At 38.9% G+C, this 16,652-nt stretch overlaps 1 protein-coding gene across 2 annotated transcripts in view; it reads left to right on the top strand.

Annotated features, from left to right (window-relative positions):
* The first annotated feature begins 2,892 nt into the window (after positions 1-2,892).
* TAB2 (TGF-beta activated kinase 1 (MAP3K7) binding protein 2) overlaps positions 2,893-16,652 on the top strand; it is a 91,028-nt gene continuing 77,268 nt past the window's right edge. The window contains exon 1 of one of the 2 annotated variants that reach the window (XM_032339282.1): positions 2,893-2,995. The gene's annotated coding sequence lies outside the window, so the exon portion shown is untranslated. The remainder of the gene's footprint in view (positions 2,996-16,652) is intronic. The other variant, XM_032339279.1, reaches the window with a different exon arrangement.

Raw genomic sequence — 16,652 nt, 5'->3', positions numbered from 1 at the left:
TATTTTAAAAGGGAACCCCTTTTTCATCATATTCCACCCTCAATAGAAATAAAATTGGTTCTTTAATAAAAATAATAATAACTTAGATTCACCAATTTTTAAATTTTATCAATCACTGTCTACATGTGTATGAGAGACATGAGAGATGTGTATGTGTGCATGTATATGTTTGTGTGTGTATGCAATTTATTTTTTCTGAACCATCTGGGAGAAAATCCCATACTTAATGTCCACTTACCCTTTAATATTTCAGTGTTGTTTTCTCATGAATAAGGATATTCTTGGACATATCCCATTCAGGAAATTTAACATTGATACAGTAGTTTTATCTACTCAGCAGTCCATATTCCAATTGCATCAGTTATCCCCATAATGTCCTTGATAGCGATTTTCTGCTCCAGTAAAAGATTCAGTTCAGGGTCACATTTTGCATTTAATTGTCATGTTTATTTAGTTTCATTTAATCTGTGACTTTGTTTTGTCTTTTATGATACTGTTTTAAGAATACAGGTCAGTGGGGCACCTGGGCGGGTGAAAGCCTCTGCCTTAGGCTCAGGCCATGATCTCAGGGTTCTGGGATCAAGCCCCACATCGGGGCTCTCTGCTCAGTGGGGAGCCTGCTTCCCTTTCTCTCTCTCTGCCTGCCTCTCTGCCTACTTGTGATCTCTGTCAAATAAATAAAATCTTTTAAAAAAAGAAAAAAAAAGAATACAGGTCAGTTATTTTATAAAACTTTTCTTCTTTTTGGATTTGTCTGATTCTTCTTCATAATTAGATCCAGGTTAAAGCTCTTCAATGTATGTTCGCACCTATCATACTCATAAGTTTATAAGGATTCTGTTTCTATTAAAATACACATTTATTTCATTAAATAAGTTTCTAAAAATATTTTTGTATAAAACAGACACTTCTACCATTTCAAGACATTGTTGGTTTTGTGCTTTTTAGTGGTTTCAAAGACCAGTTGCAATTTACTTAATAATAGATCCAATTCCTCTAAACTCATTTATTCAATTACTTGAAGTATGGAAATAATTCATCAAACAGAACTACTAAAAGTATCAAGGTTTTTTATTGATTTTTTATTACTCACCAGTGAAGAAATTAAGACTATAACATTTCCATTTTTTAACTTATGTCTATATCTGTTAATGATATCAATAGGAGAGAAAATACTTAAATTCTGATGTTGTAAATAACAAGTACTTTTGGCTTTTGAAATGGTAAAGGTTTTGAGTTGGTTCTTTATTCCAAGATTACAGCTATTTTTAAATGATGAGTGCGGAAAAAGGAACTGCGAAAAGTCCCTTAACTGTATAGAAACCTGTAATTCTTAAAAGATATTTTTTTAAAAATTCAGTATAGCTATAGCGCTCATTCTGGGAACAAATATAAAAATGGTCCTTCAGGATTTTTCTGGGGAATAAGAATGGTTTCAAGGAAGAAACTGGCAGGGACGTGGACATTTTGGACGGGGACAGAAAAATGCCGGAGTGTTTTGGACACCACAAAAGCACTAGAATCTTTAAATAAATATTTTACATTGCGAGAAATGTCTGAGTGTTAAACTCGTATTCCCCCCCCCCCCAGGGGAAATTAAACAAATATTTCTTTAAGATGATAGAAACAAGTCTCCCCTTCTCCCCCCCCCCCCAAGTTAAAGTGTCTTTGGCTCTGCTTCTAGGACTTCTAGGAACGTGCAATTAAAATAAAATCGGAACAACAAAACTCTTGAAGCATTTAATTTTTTTTCTTTTTTCTCCCAAGCGCTCTAGAAAACTCAAAGTCCGACTCTTTTCAAGTCTCATCGGTGGGAGCGTGGTGGCTTCCAGGACTTCTCCCACATACATTCTTGAGACTCCGGGCTTCGGCCCCGTAGCTCCGGGCTCCAAGGGGGTGTGTCCCGGCCCCACCGCTGCCAGACACAGCCTCCGCCGCGTGCCCACCTGCTGCCCCCCGCGGCCCCGGCCCGCGGCGGGGCCGCCCCCAGCCCCGAGCACTAGGCCCCCACCCGCGGGCTCGGTCGATCCGGGGCAGGTCCCGCCGCCCGCTTCCGGACAGATTTCAGCACGAACTGCTACCGGCCCCCGTGGGGTGGGGGAACTTGCACTTTCTCCGCACACACCCGCGCACGCGCGCGCGCGTACACACACACACACACACACACACACACACACACAGCCCTCCAAAGTATGAGAGGTCGGGATTTGAAAACGTAGGCTCCCGGGCCCTCCCCGAGCTCTTTGCGCCGGCTGCCCCTCTGGCACGGCCCCGGCGGCGGCCAGCGCCAGTTCGCGTCGCGGAGCCGGGCTCTCGCTCCGGCTTTCGCTAAGCGGGCGTGGAGGCTGCGAGTGTCGGGGGAGGGGTGCAGGGCGGAGAAAGAGCATCCCCACGCCGCCGCTGCAGCCGCCGCCGCCGCCGGCCGGCTGGGGGAGGCCTCGTCACAGCCGCCGCCTCAGCAGCGACCGCAGATCTCGCGGTGTTTGCCGGCGGCGCAGCCGCCATATTGTGTGACAGTATTTTGATTTGCACTGGGCTGGCGGAGCCGCGGCGAGAGCTAGCGAGAGCTGGGGGGGTGGGGGGAGGGCAGGCGAGCGCGAGGGGGGTGGGGGCAGAGGGAGGTGGGGAGGCCGAGCGAGCCGGAGCCGAGGAGCGGGGAGCGGCGACGCCACCCAGCCAGCGTTTTTGATCTGCAGCAGCCGCCGGCGGGGCGACCCAGCCCGACCCCCTCTCCTCCCCTCCCCCTCAGCCACGAGCAGCGGCGGCAGCGGCCGGAGGGAGTTGGCGGCGGCGGCCGATCGGAGGGGCTGAGCGGGGAGGGAGGGAGGGCTGAGGTGTCCCCCCTGCCGGGTGGAATCGGAGGCGGCGGCGGCGGCGGCGCTGGCGGCAGCCGTGGTGGTGGAGGCGGCAGCGGCGACGGTGGAGACGGCTGCCCTAGTGGGAGAGGCGGCGGCGGCGGCCGAGGAGGAGGAGGGGGAAGCGGCGGCGGCGAAGGGTAAACGGACAGCACTGCCGGGCCTCGGCGGGATCCCCAGTCCCGGCTCTCCCCTCAACTCCCCGCACCCCCCCTTCGTTTGGAAGGGGCTCTGCTGACTCGCTGGGCCCTTGCGGGGCGCCCGCTTCTTCCTCTCACTCTTCCTCCCTCCGCCTCCTTCCTCCCCCAGTGGCGAGGCAGAGTGGGAGGCCCCCCAAAGTCCTCCCGACCGAGTGGGGGTGGGGAGCCTCGGGCCGGGCCTGGGCTCCGGGGAGTGTGTGTGTAGGGGGAGGGGGGCATTCATTGGAGTCGGGAGCCGGGGAGAGCCCCGGGTAGGGGAGGGTGCCAGGGGGTGGGGAGGGCCCCTGCCTGCACCGCTGCCCCCGGCCCGCCCCTCAGGCATGTGTGAGATGGGGGTGGGGGAAAGGAAAACTCCTTTTTGGGGAGCCATGGTCCGGATAAAGATGACTTAGCGAGGGTGGTGGGGGGAGAGAGTGAAAGAGATGTGTGGGGACGGGGGTGGCGGAGAACTTCGCTCCCTTTGCAGTGTTGGTTTTCTGCAGCCTTCTTGAAGTGGGGAGCAAGCCCCGCTGTGAATATGTGGCCCCCTGATTTCACTGGGTAGTTCTAGTGTTCTGTCCATACGAACTCCAACCCTAAGATTGTGGTTGTAGCTGGGAGGCTGAAAGGACCTGGGTATTGCTGAACAGGTGACAGGTGTATCTTTCTGTTGGTGATGCTGTCGAATTGCTCCGGCAGAGTTGTGTATCAAGGTTTCAGAGAACGTGTGTTTGTATTTATGTGTTTGGCTACGTTTCATTCCATATATAGTATATTTGAGATGTTAGGTTTCCATTCTTCAAGTCCGCTTAATTGTTGTGGAGAAATTCTTCAAATGTTTCTGATAAGAGGGGTTTCCAGGAGAGCGGAGGGAGTTTGCAGCTTCACAGGGGTTTCTCAGTAGTTCATGAAATTCAGGTCCCCAGTTCGAGGCTGTTTTCAAGAGCATTTTATTCACTGGAAAGTTCTTGAACACTAAGGTCGTATTGGAGACAACAGTGAGGCAGTATAATTTTGCATCCATTTTGTCTGTTTTAGGTAAGATTTCAAAGTGTCAAATTTTAGGGTCAGGTTGATTCACTTTTTTATAAAAGGAACTGGTCTGTGCTTTAGCTCACTCAGAAAATCTTGCTCATTATGCAATATCAGAGTTGGCTGGGAATTTTGGTGGGCATGGAATAGAATTTTTGCTTTCAGTTTTTACACTGTTAACTGGTTGCCACACTTAACTGGTTGCCACAAGTAGCAAAGTATTGGCCCCCTTTTTGCGTGACAGTGAAATCGTGATTGGTTTTAATAAACCCTGCAGTTTGAAACTTTAGTTTTGAAACCATTGCATTTTCTAATAAAAGAGGGCATGCTTTTCATCTTATTGTGTGTTTTGGCTGAGCACTTAAATTAGAAACAATGGAAGGAATTGTCAGATAAATGAGCTACAAATTAAATTAGGGCCAAGTTAGTTTAAAAGGGATCCTTAATCATTTAAAAACATATATGGAACAAATATATTGAGTGATGGTACCATCAGTGTGTTAACAGGAAATAGAACAAAAATTCCAGTGATTCAGAACTTCTGTTGGGGTTTTTTTGGTTTTTTCTTTTGTTTTGGGTTTTTTTTTCCCTCCTTTTTATCTAATCAGTTTTTCGATTTAAATCTTTAAAGGATCAACTGAAAGTTGAATGTGTTAATTAGATAAGTCATCCACTGAATATACTCCATTATTTCATTTTTTTCTCTTGGGTACGTGGTAATAACTTTCTGAGTTTAAAAGTATTCTCACAGGACACTGATGAACTGTAGTTATTCACCCCTCTTTGGTGAACTGATTAAATAGTAGAGCCTGTGCTCTTCTGACTCATTAAGAACTCGGTAAATGATGGGCATCTCATCTGATACCAGTTTCCTGAAAAATATATTTTGACTTAAACCAGTCCTGTTTGATTGAAATAACATCTATATTTGGTCCTCTCTTTAGTGGGAAGAAGTACTTGGCTTCAACTAAGGATTGTTTTAAGACTTGCATACAGTTATTATATCTAATGAAATGAGGTTTTTAAACTGCAGTTCGGTAGACACTACCCAGATCCCCAATTATGTTAATGAGTATTCCTTCTTTAGTATTAGTAACGTGGGTAATTATCTTAACATTATACAAGTAAAAGTTTATTCTATTTCTGTCATTTTCTCTGTAAGGAAAATTCTTTTCTCAATACTGTTCAGGATGAAATGTACACATGTATCTGTGAACACACCACATTTTGAAAAATAGGTGTAATGTAGATCATTTACATGAAACTATACATTTCATGCCACAAATTCCTTGAGGGATGTCTGAATTTTCTGAACATTTTTTAAGAAACATAAATTGATGAAGACTAAAAGTTCATTTTTTTTTTAACAATCATCAACATACTTGAAGTGGGAATTTTTGTCTTTTATAGATCGTTTAGAAAAAAGTGTCTGATAATCTTTCCAACATGTAAAGTTTGTAAATTAAACTGTAAATCAGAAAGGCTTCAATTCCATTATATCTCTACCTGGCCAGGCTCCTATGACCCAGAGAACAGTAGTAGCACTTTTCCTTTGTTTCACTTATGCCATCTTTATTTGATCCATCTGAATTGGGACTGTCTGTAATAGAAAGCTTATGAGGTAATTACAGAAGGAAATGCGAAGACTGGGGCAAAATAGTAATGAGGAGAAGATAAGGGATTATTAGATGAACAGTTTTGGGTAGCTATAAATATGTAGATGTGGGTAGTGGTGGCTACCAAGCATAGGAAAATGATCATGCTGAACTGTACTAAGGAGATTTGCTCTGAATCTTTTGATAGAATTTGACCATATGTATGTCATCTTATTTTAAACCTTCAGTCGATTAAGCTTATGCCTTCAGCTCGGGTAGCAATCCCAGGGTGCTGGGATCAAATCTGCTTTGGACTCCTTGCTCAGGTTGTAGCCTGCCTCTCCCTCTGCCTGCCACTCCCCCTGCTTGTACTCTTCTCTGACAAATAAATAAATAAAATCTTTATAAAAAATGAAATAAATAAACTATATCAAAGTGGTAAGAATTTGGAGACATTTAAATTATGGGAATTTATTTATATTACTTACCTCTGGCTCATATTTTGAAAACACAGTAGTTTGACATTTCATTTCTTGTGATTCTGGTCCTATAAAATCAAGGACACTTGATTAATCAGAAAGCTAAAAAACCTGAGGAAGTACTCTTATAGGGTAGCTAGTATTGTACTTTCAGCATTCTCTTTTGTTGACCACTAAACCTGACTGTGATCTTGATAAAGTCATAGATAAGAATGGCTTTTTCTTTGTTTTCTAAGTATTCCATCCCTGAAAACACAATGTTTAGTACCAAGTAACCTTCTGGCATTAAAGTTAAGCATTTCATTTAGCCTTTCACTCTGATTTCTATATAGTCACTTTATAGAATATGCTTAGTTTCTCATTTCTTAATCTTCAGAAGAGGAATGAGCTACTGTTAAAAGCACAGTAAAAAGTGTCAGGTGACAAGTTGATATTTCAGGAGATCCAAGCCAGAATTGCCACAAACTAAAATCATAGATACTAATGTCACAAAACATACCTATGAAAATCAATTAAAGTTTGGCACTTAAAAGAGCATTTTTTCAAAATACAATTTATGTAGACTCCCCCTTCTCTCTTGATGCGTGGTAAATTGCTGAATGTCTTTTTGATTTGCTTTGTAATATTTTTAATGTTAAATTTTAATAAATCTGTTGCATTTCTAATCTGTTCCAGTTCAAAATTTGGTTATCAAGGGAACCATGAAATTTTTTTGACCTTTAAAAATTTAATATCTTTATAGTGTTTCTTTCATAGTAAAGGAAAGAAAAAGACAGTAATATTTACTAAATGCCTACTGGGTGCCAAGCTTTCATTTGCTTCACAAATATTTATTGAGCACTTACTGTGTGCCAGGAACCTTTGCTATGTTGGAGGTAGCAGCAGTGACTGACATAGAATTTCTGTTCTCACATAGTTTACATTTTGGTAGTGAAAAACAAATGAGTAAAATTAATATGTCTTGGGTGAAAAAGTCCTGTGGAGAAAATAAAACAGAAAAATTTGTTGAGAATGGACATTGTTTATTGGCTGTTTTCAGAACTGTATGCTCAATTATTATCCTTGATTTCAAAAACAAAAACTTGCAGTTTTTTTCTTTAGGAATATATTTTATAACCTTTGAAACACAATTATGTCTGTACTTTATAGTTTCCATTGATAGCAGTTTCTTATTGTTCATACTTCAGAAAACTGCTTTGTTGCTCAATAGAAAATCTAGAGTCTACTATCCTCGTTTTACCACTGAATAGCTTTGTGATTCAGAGAGGATTACAATTTTGTAGCCTCTCTGAACTTGTTCTCTTCTGTGTAAAAGGAGTGTATATCACTAATGTTGATGTGATTATAAATTATACATTTTGTGTCAATTATCTGCTATATAGATGGGGCTAGGTAAATTGTAACATTTTTGTTTGCTGTTTACTAGAAAGTTCTGTCAAACAAATATAGTTGAAGTTGGTGACCCTTCCAAGAAGCTCTGGTAACACTGTGGGGCATTGTTTAATATATATTTCATTTGAGCAACTAAAGCATTCTTGTCTGATAGCAAAGGTTAATTAAAATGCACCTGTAACTTACAGTCACTAGCACTGTCTGGGAAATTGGTACAGTTGCCTAGTCAATGTGATATCAGGTATACAGTGTTTTTCTGGTGACAGAACATTGTGACATAGCTTATTAAGATTGACGAGCTGGATCTCAGCATTTTGACAAATACAAATAGTGTGTTAAGGTTCCAATTTATGTAATAGTTGTGAAACATTTAGTATAGCGTGGCATATGGTAAAGCATTTGATAAATGTTTGTTCTTTTCATTATTTATTACTCCTTTATTGTGTGAAGGGGTTAATCCAAAGAATTCACAAAATATTAAGGAAAACTTTTACAGAGATAAAAAGGTACAAATTGTTGATGAGTTTTTTTGAGGGGAAAGTGGAATAGCCAGTTAAATTGAAGTATTTGTTTTTCATTTTTATTCTGGAAGATCACTAGCTGAGCTTCTCAGGGACAGACCATGGTTTATTTTCATTTCAGTTTTGACTTCACCATATCTTCAGTGGTTGGCCTCTGCTTAAGAGCTCAAGAAATACTGTGTGTTAAATGTTGAATGGTTCTTAGTTTTTCTGTGTATCACAACTCATTTTGGTGGTAAGCCACTTTTGAGTTTGAAAAGTGACTACTGGGCTAAAGTCTTTGAATCTCTAGTTTAAGCACAGACTGAGGTGTCAGGCAAGGTCTCCTGAAAGTCATTTTTTAAAAATCTAGCTGAAAATTTGAAATTGAAAGGAAGAAATCAGTAACTTGCAGCTAGATTGGCATTTATTAACCTATTCCTATGAAGTTGTTGACATTCAAGTGAAAAAGTGAATAGCAGTGTTTATAAGAATAGAAAAAATAATTCACACATACTTACATGCTCTTAACTGTTAAAAGATAAGTTTATCTTTCTTTTTAAAGAACTTTCAATGAAACTATAGATTTATACTGGCTTTATGAATTAAATGGGTTCAGTCACGTTGTTACAAGCTTATGATGTGGGGAATATTCGTGTTTTCATAGAAAATCATCCCACCCCACCCTACTTCAACAGTAACCATTTTTTTTGTTTTTAAATCTTAACATCAGCCAACTTTTTCCTGTTCTGTGGCAAGTTACCTCTGCCTAATGTATAGTAATTTTAGCTTTCTTTCTTTCTTTTTTTTTTTTTTTAAGATTTTATTTATTTGACAGAGAGAGAAAGTAGGCAGAGAGAGAGGAAGGGAAGCAGGCTCCCTGCTGAGCAGAGAGCCCAATGCGGGTCTCCATCCCAGGACCCTGGAATCATGACTTGAGCCGAAAGCAGAGCCTTTAACCCACTGAGCCACCCAGGCGCCCGTAATTTTAGCTTTCTTAAAACCTAAGATTTCCTCAACTTCTAAGATATTTAGTCGTTTATACAAAATATTTCTTAGGCTTTAAGAAAATGTTCTTCAAAGGTATATAGGAGCAAATTGTTTTATATTCAAATTTGATGTATTCCCATACTGTTTTAGAAATGAGATAGGAATACAATTTAATATTTCGATATTCTTACGGTCTTTTGTTGACTTGTTTTGAACTGTAACAACCTACCACTAAAAAGGAATATTCCCACAGTTTGGCTTCAGAAGGAAAGTCTGATTTATCCACAAACAGGTAGGACATAGATGAGAGCATGGTAAGAATTTGTAGTATTTTAATTGCATTGTTAAAGAAAATGGCATTCTTGTTTCACTTAAGAAAAACAAAAACAGTCCTAGCAAAAGTCACAGAAGTCAAATAATAGAGGTTGGGAAGGTCCTGCAAAGAGACAGGAGAGAAACAAGAGTAGTGTAAAATTTAACGAAGATTTTGGTGGAAATAAATGAATGTTGGTTGTTACTAAAAAATTATTTAAAAGAATTAATTTATCAAACTGTGTGATCCCTGCATCCGATCCCTCCACCCAACCTTGCCAAAACAGTAAGTCAAAGCAATGCCACATTCCTAGATATATTAGAGAGATTAGTGCTACCAGCAAAGTCTTGAACATTTCTGGGGGGTAATTCTGACCGTTTAACTTGCCTGTTTGGCTGGTGCAGAAGACGTGTTCTGGGAGAATGACAGGAAATTATTGCCCCTTCCCCAAAAGTGTGTAAAAGAGTCCTTTTAATTACTAAAATCTACTTACTCCCTGGTATATTAACCATACTTCTATTTGAATTAATAGATAATACTATTATTTTGAGTTTTAGTTTGAAGTTTTACTCTTAACATTTATATTAAGGAAAATTTCTTTGGGCCTATCTTAATGTTAACTGTTTTGGTGTCAGCAAAACTGAGCACATCACAGGTTTGCTGCTTGTCATCTTGCCAGCTGGGCAGGCTTGTTTCATCAATATAGAGCCAATGACTGTTCAGTGGAATGATTTTCCATTCCCTATCAATGAGAGAAAATACTTGCCAATACAAACGAAAACTTGAAATCAGCAACTTGACCTTGTTGAAGAGGATTCTCACACCAGGCAAGTTTTGCTTAGTTAGACAAATCAACAAAAACAGTAATTCTGATATGAACTGGAGAGATAAGAGATGAGGGGAGTTTACTTAGGTTTGCTTCTGTCAACAACTGAAGAGAATATTACTTTTGATTTTGAGTTGGTCTCTCTTGTCAACTTGTCAGTCTCTACCCCTTTAACTAAATATCTTAAGTTTATCATGGGGGGTTCACTCAGGTTTAATAAAAAAAGACCTGGGTTGAAGTCAATGAGCACAAGTTCAACTCCTGGGTTGTATTGCTGGCTCTAAGTATGTGGCCTTAGATTGACCACTCAAACTCTTTGAGCCTAGGACTTCTCTTCAGAAAAATAATGCATACTAATACTTACCTTGAATGGTAGTTTTAACTACATTATCTGTATTTCTTATGTTACTTAGTACTGTACTGACTTTGAACCCAATAGGCATCAATAAATAGTCAAAATGCAGAATGTATCCTATGATAATTTTGTGCTTTTCAAGGCATCTTTTCTTCCCTGTAACTTTTTCATGTCACCTTCATATTGAGTGCCTTCTATTTAGTCAAGTTTAATTTTTTAAAGTATTAATCTTTCAAATAGAACAAGGCAGATTCTTGTAGTTACATAAGACATATAGCTTAAATAATTAGAAGTAATTTTACATTTGGAATTTTGTTAGGTTTTTCCTTCAGGGTACTTTATTTTTCCTCAAAAAATAGAATGAAAAGGAAATAATTTCTCTACTAATTTACTCTTACTCTTTGGACCAAGGATGAAATAAACAAAGCATCATCATTATTTTTTAATCAACAAAATAAACGTGTGACTTCTTTGTATTTTCCTTACCCTTTCCGGTGAAGAAGCCTTTATTTTCAATTTGAAAGTAGTCCATGCTCATAATTAAGTTCCTTCTAATTAGAAAATTGCCACGGATCATATTTGAAAACACCTTAAATATGAGGTTAAATATAATACCATAAAACTTGTGCTACTTTATATAAAATGATTTGTACCGTTTCTGTTTTAAGTTCCTAGTTAATATTTTTTAAGTTATTTCAGTAATACTCTTCTGTGTCTATTTCACATTTAAAAGGAATATAGTGCTGATTTTCCCAATGTTTATTACTGGATTAACTATGATTTTGTGCTTTGATCTTTCCTAAGTTTTTTAATCTTAATCTATTGAGTGAATTAATGTGATTGTTGTAGGATATTTTACTCCACTAATTAGTATAAGTGCTATCTGCATAAATAGTATTTTAATATATTAACAAATACCATTAGTTTATCGATCATTCAGTAAACTTCAGAACTTTCCCTGCATTATAAGTAATACAAGTAATTTATTACTAAAATATAAATCCAATTACTGTGGTTACTGCTAAACAGTATAAATGAATGAATGAATGAATGAATAAAAAGTATGTTTAGAACATTTTGTAGTGTGTATATGAAATCTCTAACCCTAGAGGTAATAAATACACTTTACTCTTAACACGTGCGGTTTGTGTACAGTCTGTAAAATAAAGCCATGAGGCATTGGAAGTTTAGCCATTAATCATTAGATAAATAATAATATTGCAGAGAGGATTATGAAATCTACATTGGTCTTTTCAGTGTTGTTTCTATAGCTAAATAGTTTTTCTTTTAGCAAAGTCAGTATGTAGTTTGTAGGATTATTTATGTAATTTTTGTTTTCCTCAAATGCCATTATTTTAAAAACTTAACGTATTTTCAGAACTTTTCAGATGGGTCACTTAATGCCAATAATAATTAGGTCAGCAAATTTTTGCTTTTTTGGCCTTTGCCCAGAGTTCATCTTATATGTAACAGATCAGTAATCAGTTACATAAGGATTTAAATTGAGGAAGTCTGCTTTAAAAATTAATTACATTCAGGGGCACCTGGGTGGCTCAGAGGGTTAATGCCTCTGCCTTCCGCTCAGGTCATGATCCTGGGGTCCTGGGATTGAGCCCACATCAGGCACTCTCTCTCTGCCTACTTGTGATCTCTCTCTCTTTCTCTGTATCAGATAAATTAAAAAAAATAAATTAATTACATTCAAATCTATGGTATAAAAATAAGATAGATACTTGCTTCCATATTCTTAACTTTCTGTAGGCTGTCCTGTCTTTTATACTAGCATTTCCTGATCATAGGTTTTTATTGGTGCTAAGTCATCCCTAGAAAATAGTTCTAGCGAAGACAGTAATATAGGCAGAAGCAAACAAACAAACAAAAAAACCTCCGTTGGTTTTTTGAAAGGAATTCGACATACAATGTATGTTCCATTTTAATCTATTAAGCACAGATTGTATAGTTGCAATTAGTGACTGAAGCGGTTGTATGTAGGCATCACAGTTAAGTAGCTGCTGGAATTGAAAAGAAAAAGTACTTAACAGAGATATCTGAGATATCATTGTCAAACAAAAGTTGGTGGAGATACAGGTACTGTGTATTTGCATTGAGAGCAACTTGCTATTTACCTTGTAGCTAACATTTACCTGAATGGTACTTAAGTAAGTACTGTTTGCCACTTTATGTTGATTTTCTAAGGAAATGGAAAAATAAACTTCCACTTCCACATGGACAGTTCTGCTTTTTTACATAGGAAAATGAATTGACCTGTGCGGTTGAGCTTGCCAGCCTGCCTTTTTTTTCCTTCCTTCCTTCCTTCCTCCCTTCCTCCCTTCCTCCCTTCCTCCCTTCCTTCCTTCCTTACTTGGAGGTTTCGTTTTTTTGTTTTTCGTTTTCTTTTTCAGGGCTTTTGTAGATGAAGTAGTTGGTCAGCCTGAGTGAGACGTCTTCATTCTCTTCAGGAGATTTTCCCCTTGTGAACAATGGCATGAATTTACAGGATTACTGTTCAGAGCCATTCCCATATATCAGCAAGTAGAACAGGAAGTACTTTGGGGGGAAGGTAGCTGGTTCATGGGAAAATTGAACTGGTGATCTTAGCCAAACCAAGCTACAGGATTAGTACTTCAACTTTCATGGACTGTCACGTGATCAAAAGAGTAGACAGAAACTCCACAGAATTTGTTTCAGATGCCTTCTGTGACACACCTGTGTGAAATGGTTGGCTAACCCAGGGAATCTTGCCTGACTCAATCTTCCACTGTGTCTTATCTCTACATTCTTTATTAGTCAACCTAATTCACTTATCTAATAGTTTTGAGTTGTTTTTGAGTTTTTGCTGTGTGCTAGGTACTTTGCTGGTGACAGAGATGGAAAGATGAATAAGATCTAGGTCTTGCCTTCAGCAGACATGTATAAAAACTGGTGTGCTATTCTGTAACAAATGCTGTGGTAGTGGTAAAACGTAAAACCCTTAAGGACTCTATAGAAGGAGTATCTGACTCAGTGAGGGATGAAGGGATACGACAAATCTTCATAGGATAGATGATGCTTAATCTGAGCGTATGTCAGACCAGGAGTACAAGCTGGGAGAAGAGAGGCCATTTCTGTCCGAGAAAACAATATGTGTGAAGGATGGAAGAAGGAAAGTCCACACACCTTAAGTAACTGTAGTTTCATCATGCATAGGCACTAGTGAGGGGTTAGTAGGAAATGAGGTGGAAAATTAGAAGACAGAGCATGAAAATACCTCTATGCTCTGTAAGGTAGATTTGCCTTAGTCTATAAATGATGAAAGGCACATGCTTAAATTAACATTCTAAAAAGATATTTCTGGGGGCACCTGGGTGGCTCAGTGGGTTAAAGCCTCTGCCTTTGGCTCAGGTCATGATCTCAGTGTTCTGGGATGGAACCCCACATCAAGCTCTCTGCTCACCGGAGAGCCTGCTTCCTCTTCCCCCTCTGCTTGCCTCTCTGCCTACTTATGATATCTTGGTCTGTCAAATAAATAAATTAAGGTCTTAAAAGATCTTTATGGCTGTAGTGTACAGAATATTTAGAAAAGAGCCAGGGTTGGAAGGAATGGGCAGGCCTTACAGCCATGTATTTGGATAAGGAACTGGATTAATGAATTAAGGCAATGATTAAAGAAAAGAGTACGTAATGAATTTGAGAAGAGAATACTGAGTGTGAAATAAAACAAGGTTATGGTCCACATGTCCTGGCTTGAGTACCAGAGTGCCTAGTGTAATGCCTGCCATTTACCAGCATAAGAACATACCAGGGCAATAACGTGTGAGGAATATATTTGAGTTCTTTCTGTTCATTTCAAGGTTCCTAAAGAGAGAGTAGGAAGATACCACTTTATTGGGGAAATACTGGGAAGCCTTCTCTGATTAGATGACATTTGAGTACGTACCTGATGAAGTGATAAAGGAAATGAGCTTTCCAAATAGAGGCAATAACACGTCCAGAGGCCTTTAGGTGGGGGTCTGCTAGCCATGTTCTAAGAGCAAGAAGGCCACTGTAGTTGGAGCTGAGAGAGGGGGGAAGGGTGATGAGATCCAAGTATGTATTTCATGTAGTGTCTTTAGATCGTAGTAAAGACTTTAGATTTTATTCAGGATGTGATAAGAAGCCCTGAAGGGTTTTAAGACATGATCTATTTGCCTTTTTTCCCCTCGTTTTTTAGAACATGTTTGTTCACTTTATGTATGTATGGCTATATATCATTCATCATACATATATAAGATTCTTGTAACCATCACAGTCAGGATATAGAACTAGAACTGTTTCATCACCACAAAGAAACTCCTTTGTGTTTTTTCCCCAACCTTAACCCCTGGCAACCACAGATCTGTTCTCTGTCACTATAATTTTGTGCTTCAAGAGTATTGTCTGAATGGAATCACCCATTATGTTACTTTTTGAGATTGGTTTATTTTACTTAGCATTATGCTCTTGATTTCATCCAAGTTAATGCCTCTATCAGTAGTTGATTCTATTTTAATGTCAAAGAAGTATACCATTGTATGGATCTACCACAGTTTTTTTAACCATTGACTGACAGGACTTTTGAGTTTCTAGTCTTCTATAAAAATAAAACTCTACAGGGTTTTGTGAAAATACATTTTCATTTCTACAGTAAGTCCCCAGGAGTACATTTGCTGTGTTGTATGATAAATACATGTTTATAAAAATTACCACTTTTCCACAGTGGCTATACCATTTTACATTCCCACCAGCAATATATGAAGGATCCAGTTTCTCCACATCCTTAACCAGCCTTTGGTGTTGTCAGTATTTTTTATTTCAGAAATTCTGCTAGGTTTGTAGTGGCATCTTATCAAAGCATCCATTTGCATCTCCTTAATGGTTAATGATTTTGAGTATATTTTCATGTGCTTTGCTCTCTGTATATCCTATATAGTAAAGTGTGTTAAGTCTTTTGCTCATATTTTAATGGGATTTTTTTTTTTTCTTCTTGTTTAGTCTAGTGAGTTCTTTAAATATACTGGATACAAATGCTTTGTCAAGTGTGTGATTTGTAAATATTTTCTCCTGGTCTGTGGCTTATCTGTCTCATTTTTTGATTGTCCTTTGCAGAGCAAAAAAATTTAATCTTGATGAAGTTGAACTTACCCATTTTTCCTTTTGTGGATTGTGCCTTTGTTGTCAAGTCTAAGAACTCACTATATAACCTTAGATCCCAAATTTTCTTCTGTAAGTTTTCCGAAACCTTTACATTTTGGATATATAGAGATATGATCCTTTTGACTTAATTTTTATTTAAGATGTGGTTTGTTTCATTAAGATTTTATTTTATTTTTTTAAGTTGGGTGGTTTTTTTTTTTTTTAAGATTTTAAAAAAATAAATTTTAAATAAATTTTATTTATTTACCTGACAGACAGAGATCACAAGCAGGCAGAGAGGCAGGCAGAGAGAGAGAGAGAGAGAGAGGAGGAAGCGGGCTCCCTGCTATGCAGAGGGCCCGATGTGGAACTCCATCCCAGGCTCCTGGGATCATGACCTGAGCCAAAGGCAGAGGCCTCAACCCACTGAGCCACCCAGGGGCCTGTAAGATTTTATTTTTTAAAAAAGATTTTATTAGAGAGAGCTCACACAAGCTGGGGGAGAGGTAAGGGCAGAGGGAGAAGCAGACTTCCTGCTGAGCAGGAAGCCCATTGTGGTACTTGATCCCAGGACCCAGGATCATGACCTGAGCCAAAGACAGACACTTAACCAACTGTGCCTTCCAGGCACCCCTGAGATGTAAAGTTTAGATTCAGGATCATTTTTGTCTGTGGATGTCTAGATTGTTTGAACACAATTTGTTGAAAATTATATCCTTCCTCCATTGAAGTGCTTTTGTACCTGTGTCACAGATCAAATGGTTGTATTTGTAAGGGTCTGATTCCGGGTTCTCTGTTAAGTTCCACTGATCTTTGTGTCTTTCCCTCCATTAGTAACTATCTTGATTATTGTCACTATATATAGTTAAGTCTTAAAACCAGATGGTAAAATTCCTCCAGTTTAATTTGCCTTTTTTCAGATTTTTTTCTTAGCTATTCCAGTTCTTTTCCATGTAAAATTTATAAAATTTTATAAAAATCATGGATTTTGGTAGGAACTCCATTA

Source organism: Mustela erminea, chromosome 4, assembly GCF_009829155.1.
Source record: "Mustela erminea isolate mMusErm1 chromosome 4, mMusErm1.Pri, whole genome shotgun sequence".
Classification (NCBI taxonomy): Eukaryota; Metazoa; Chordata; class Mammalia; order Carnivora; family Mustelidae; genus Mustela; species Mustela erminea.
The sequence above is the reverse complement of the archived record's forward strand: the minus strand, read 5'-3'. Positions and strand labels throughout refer to the sequence as shown.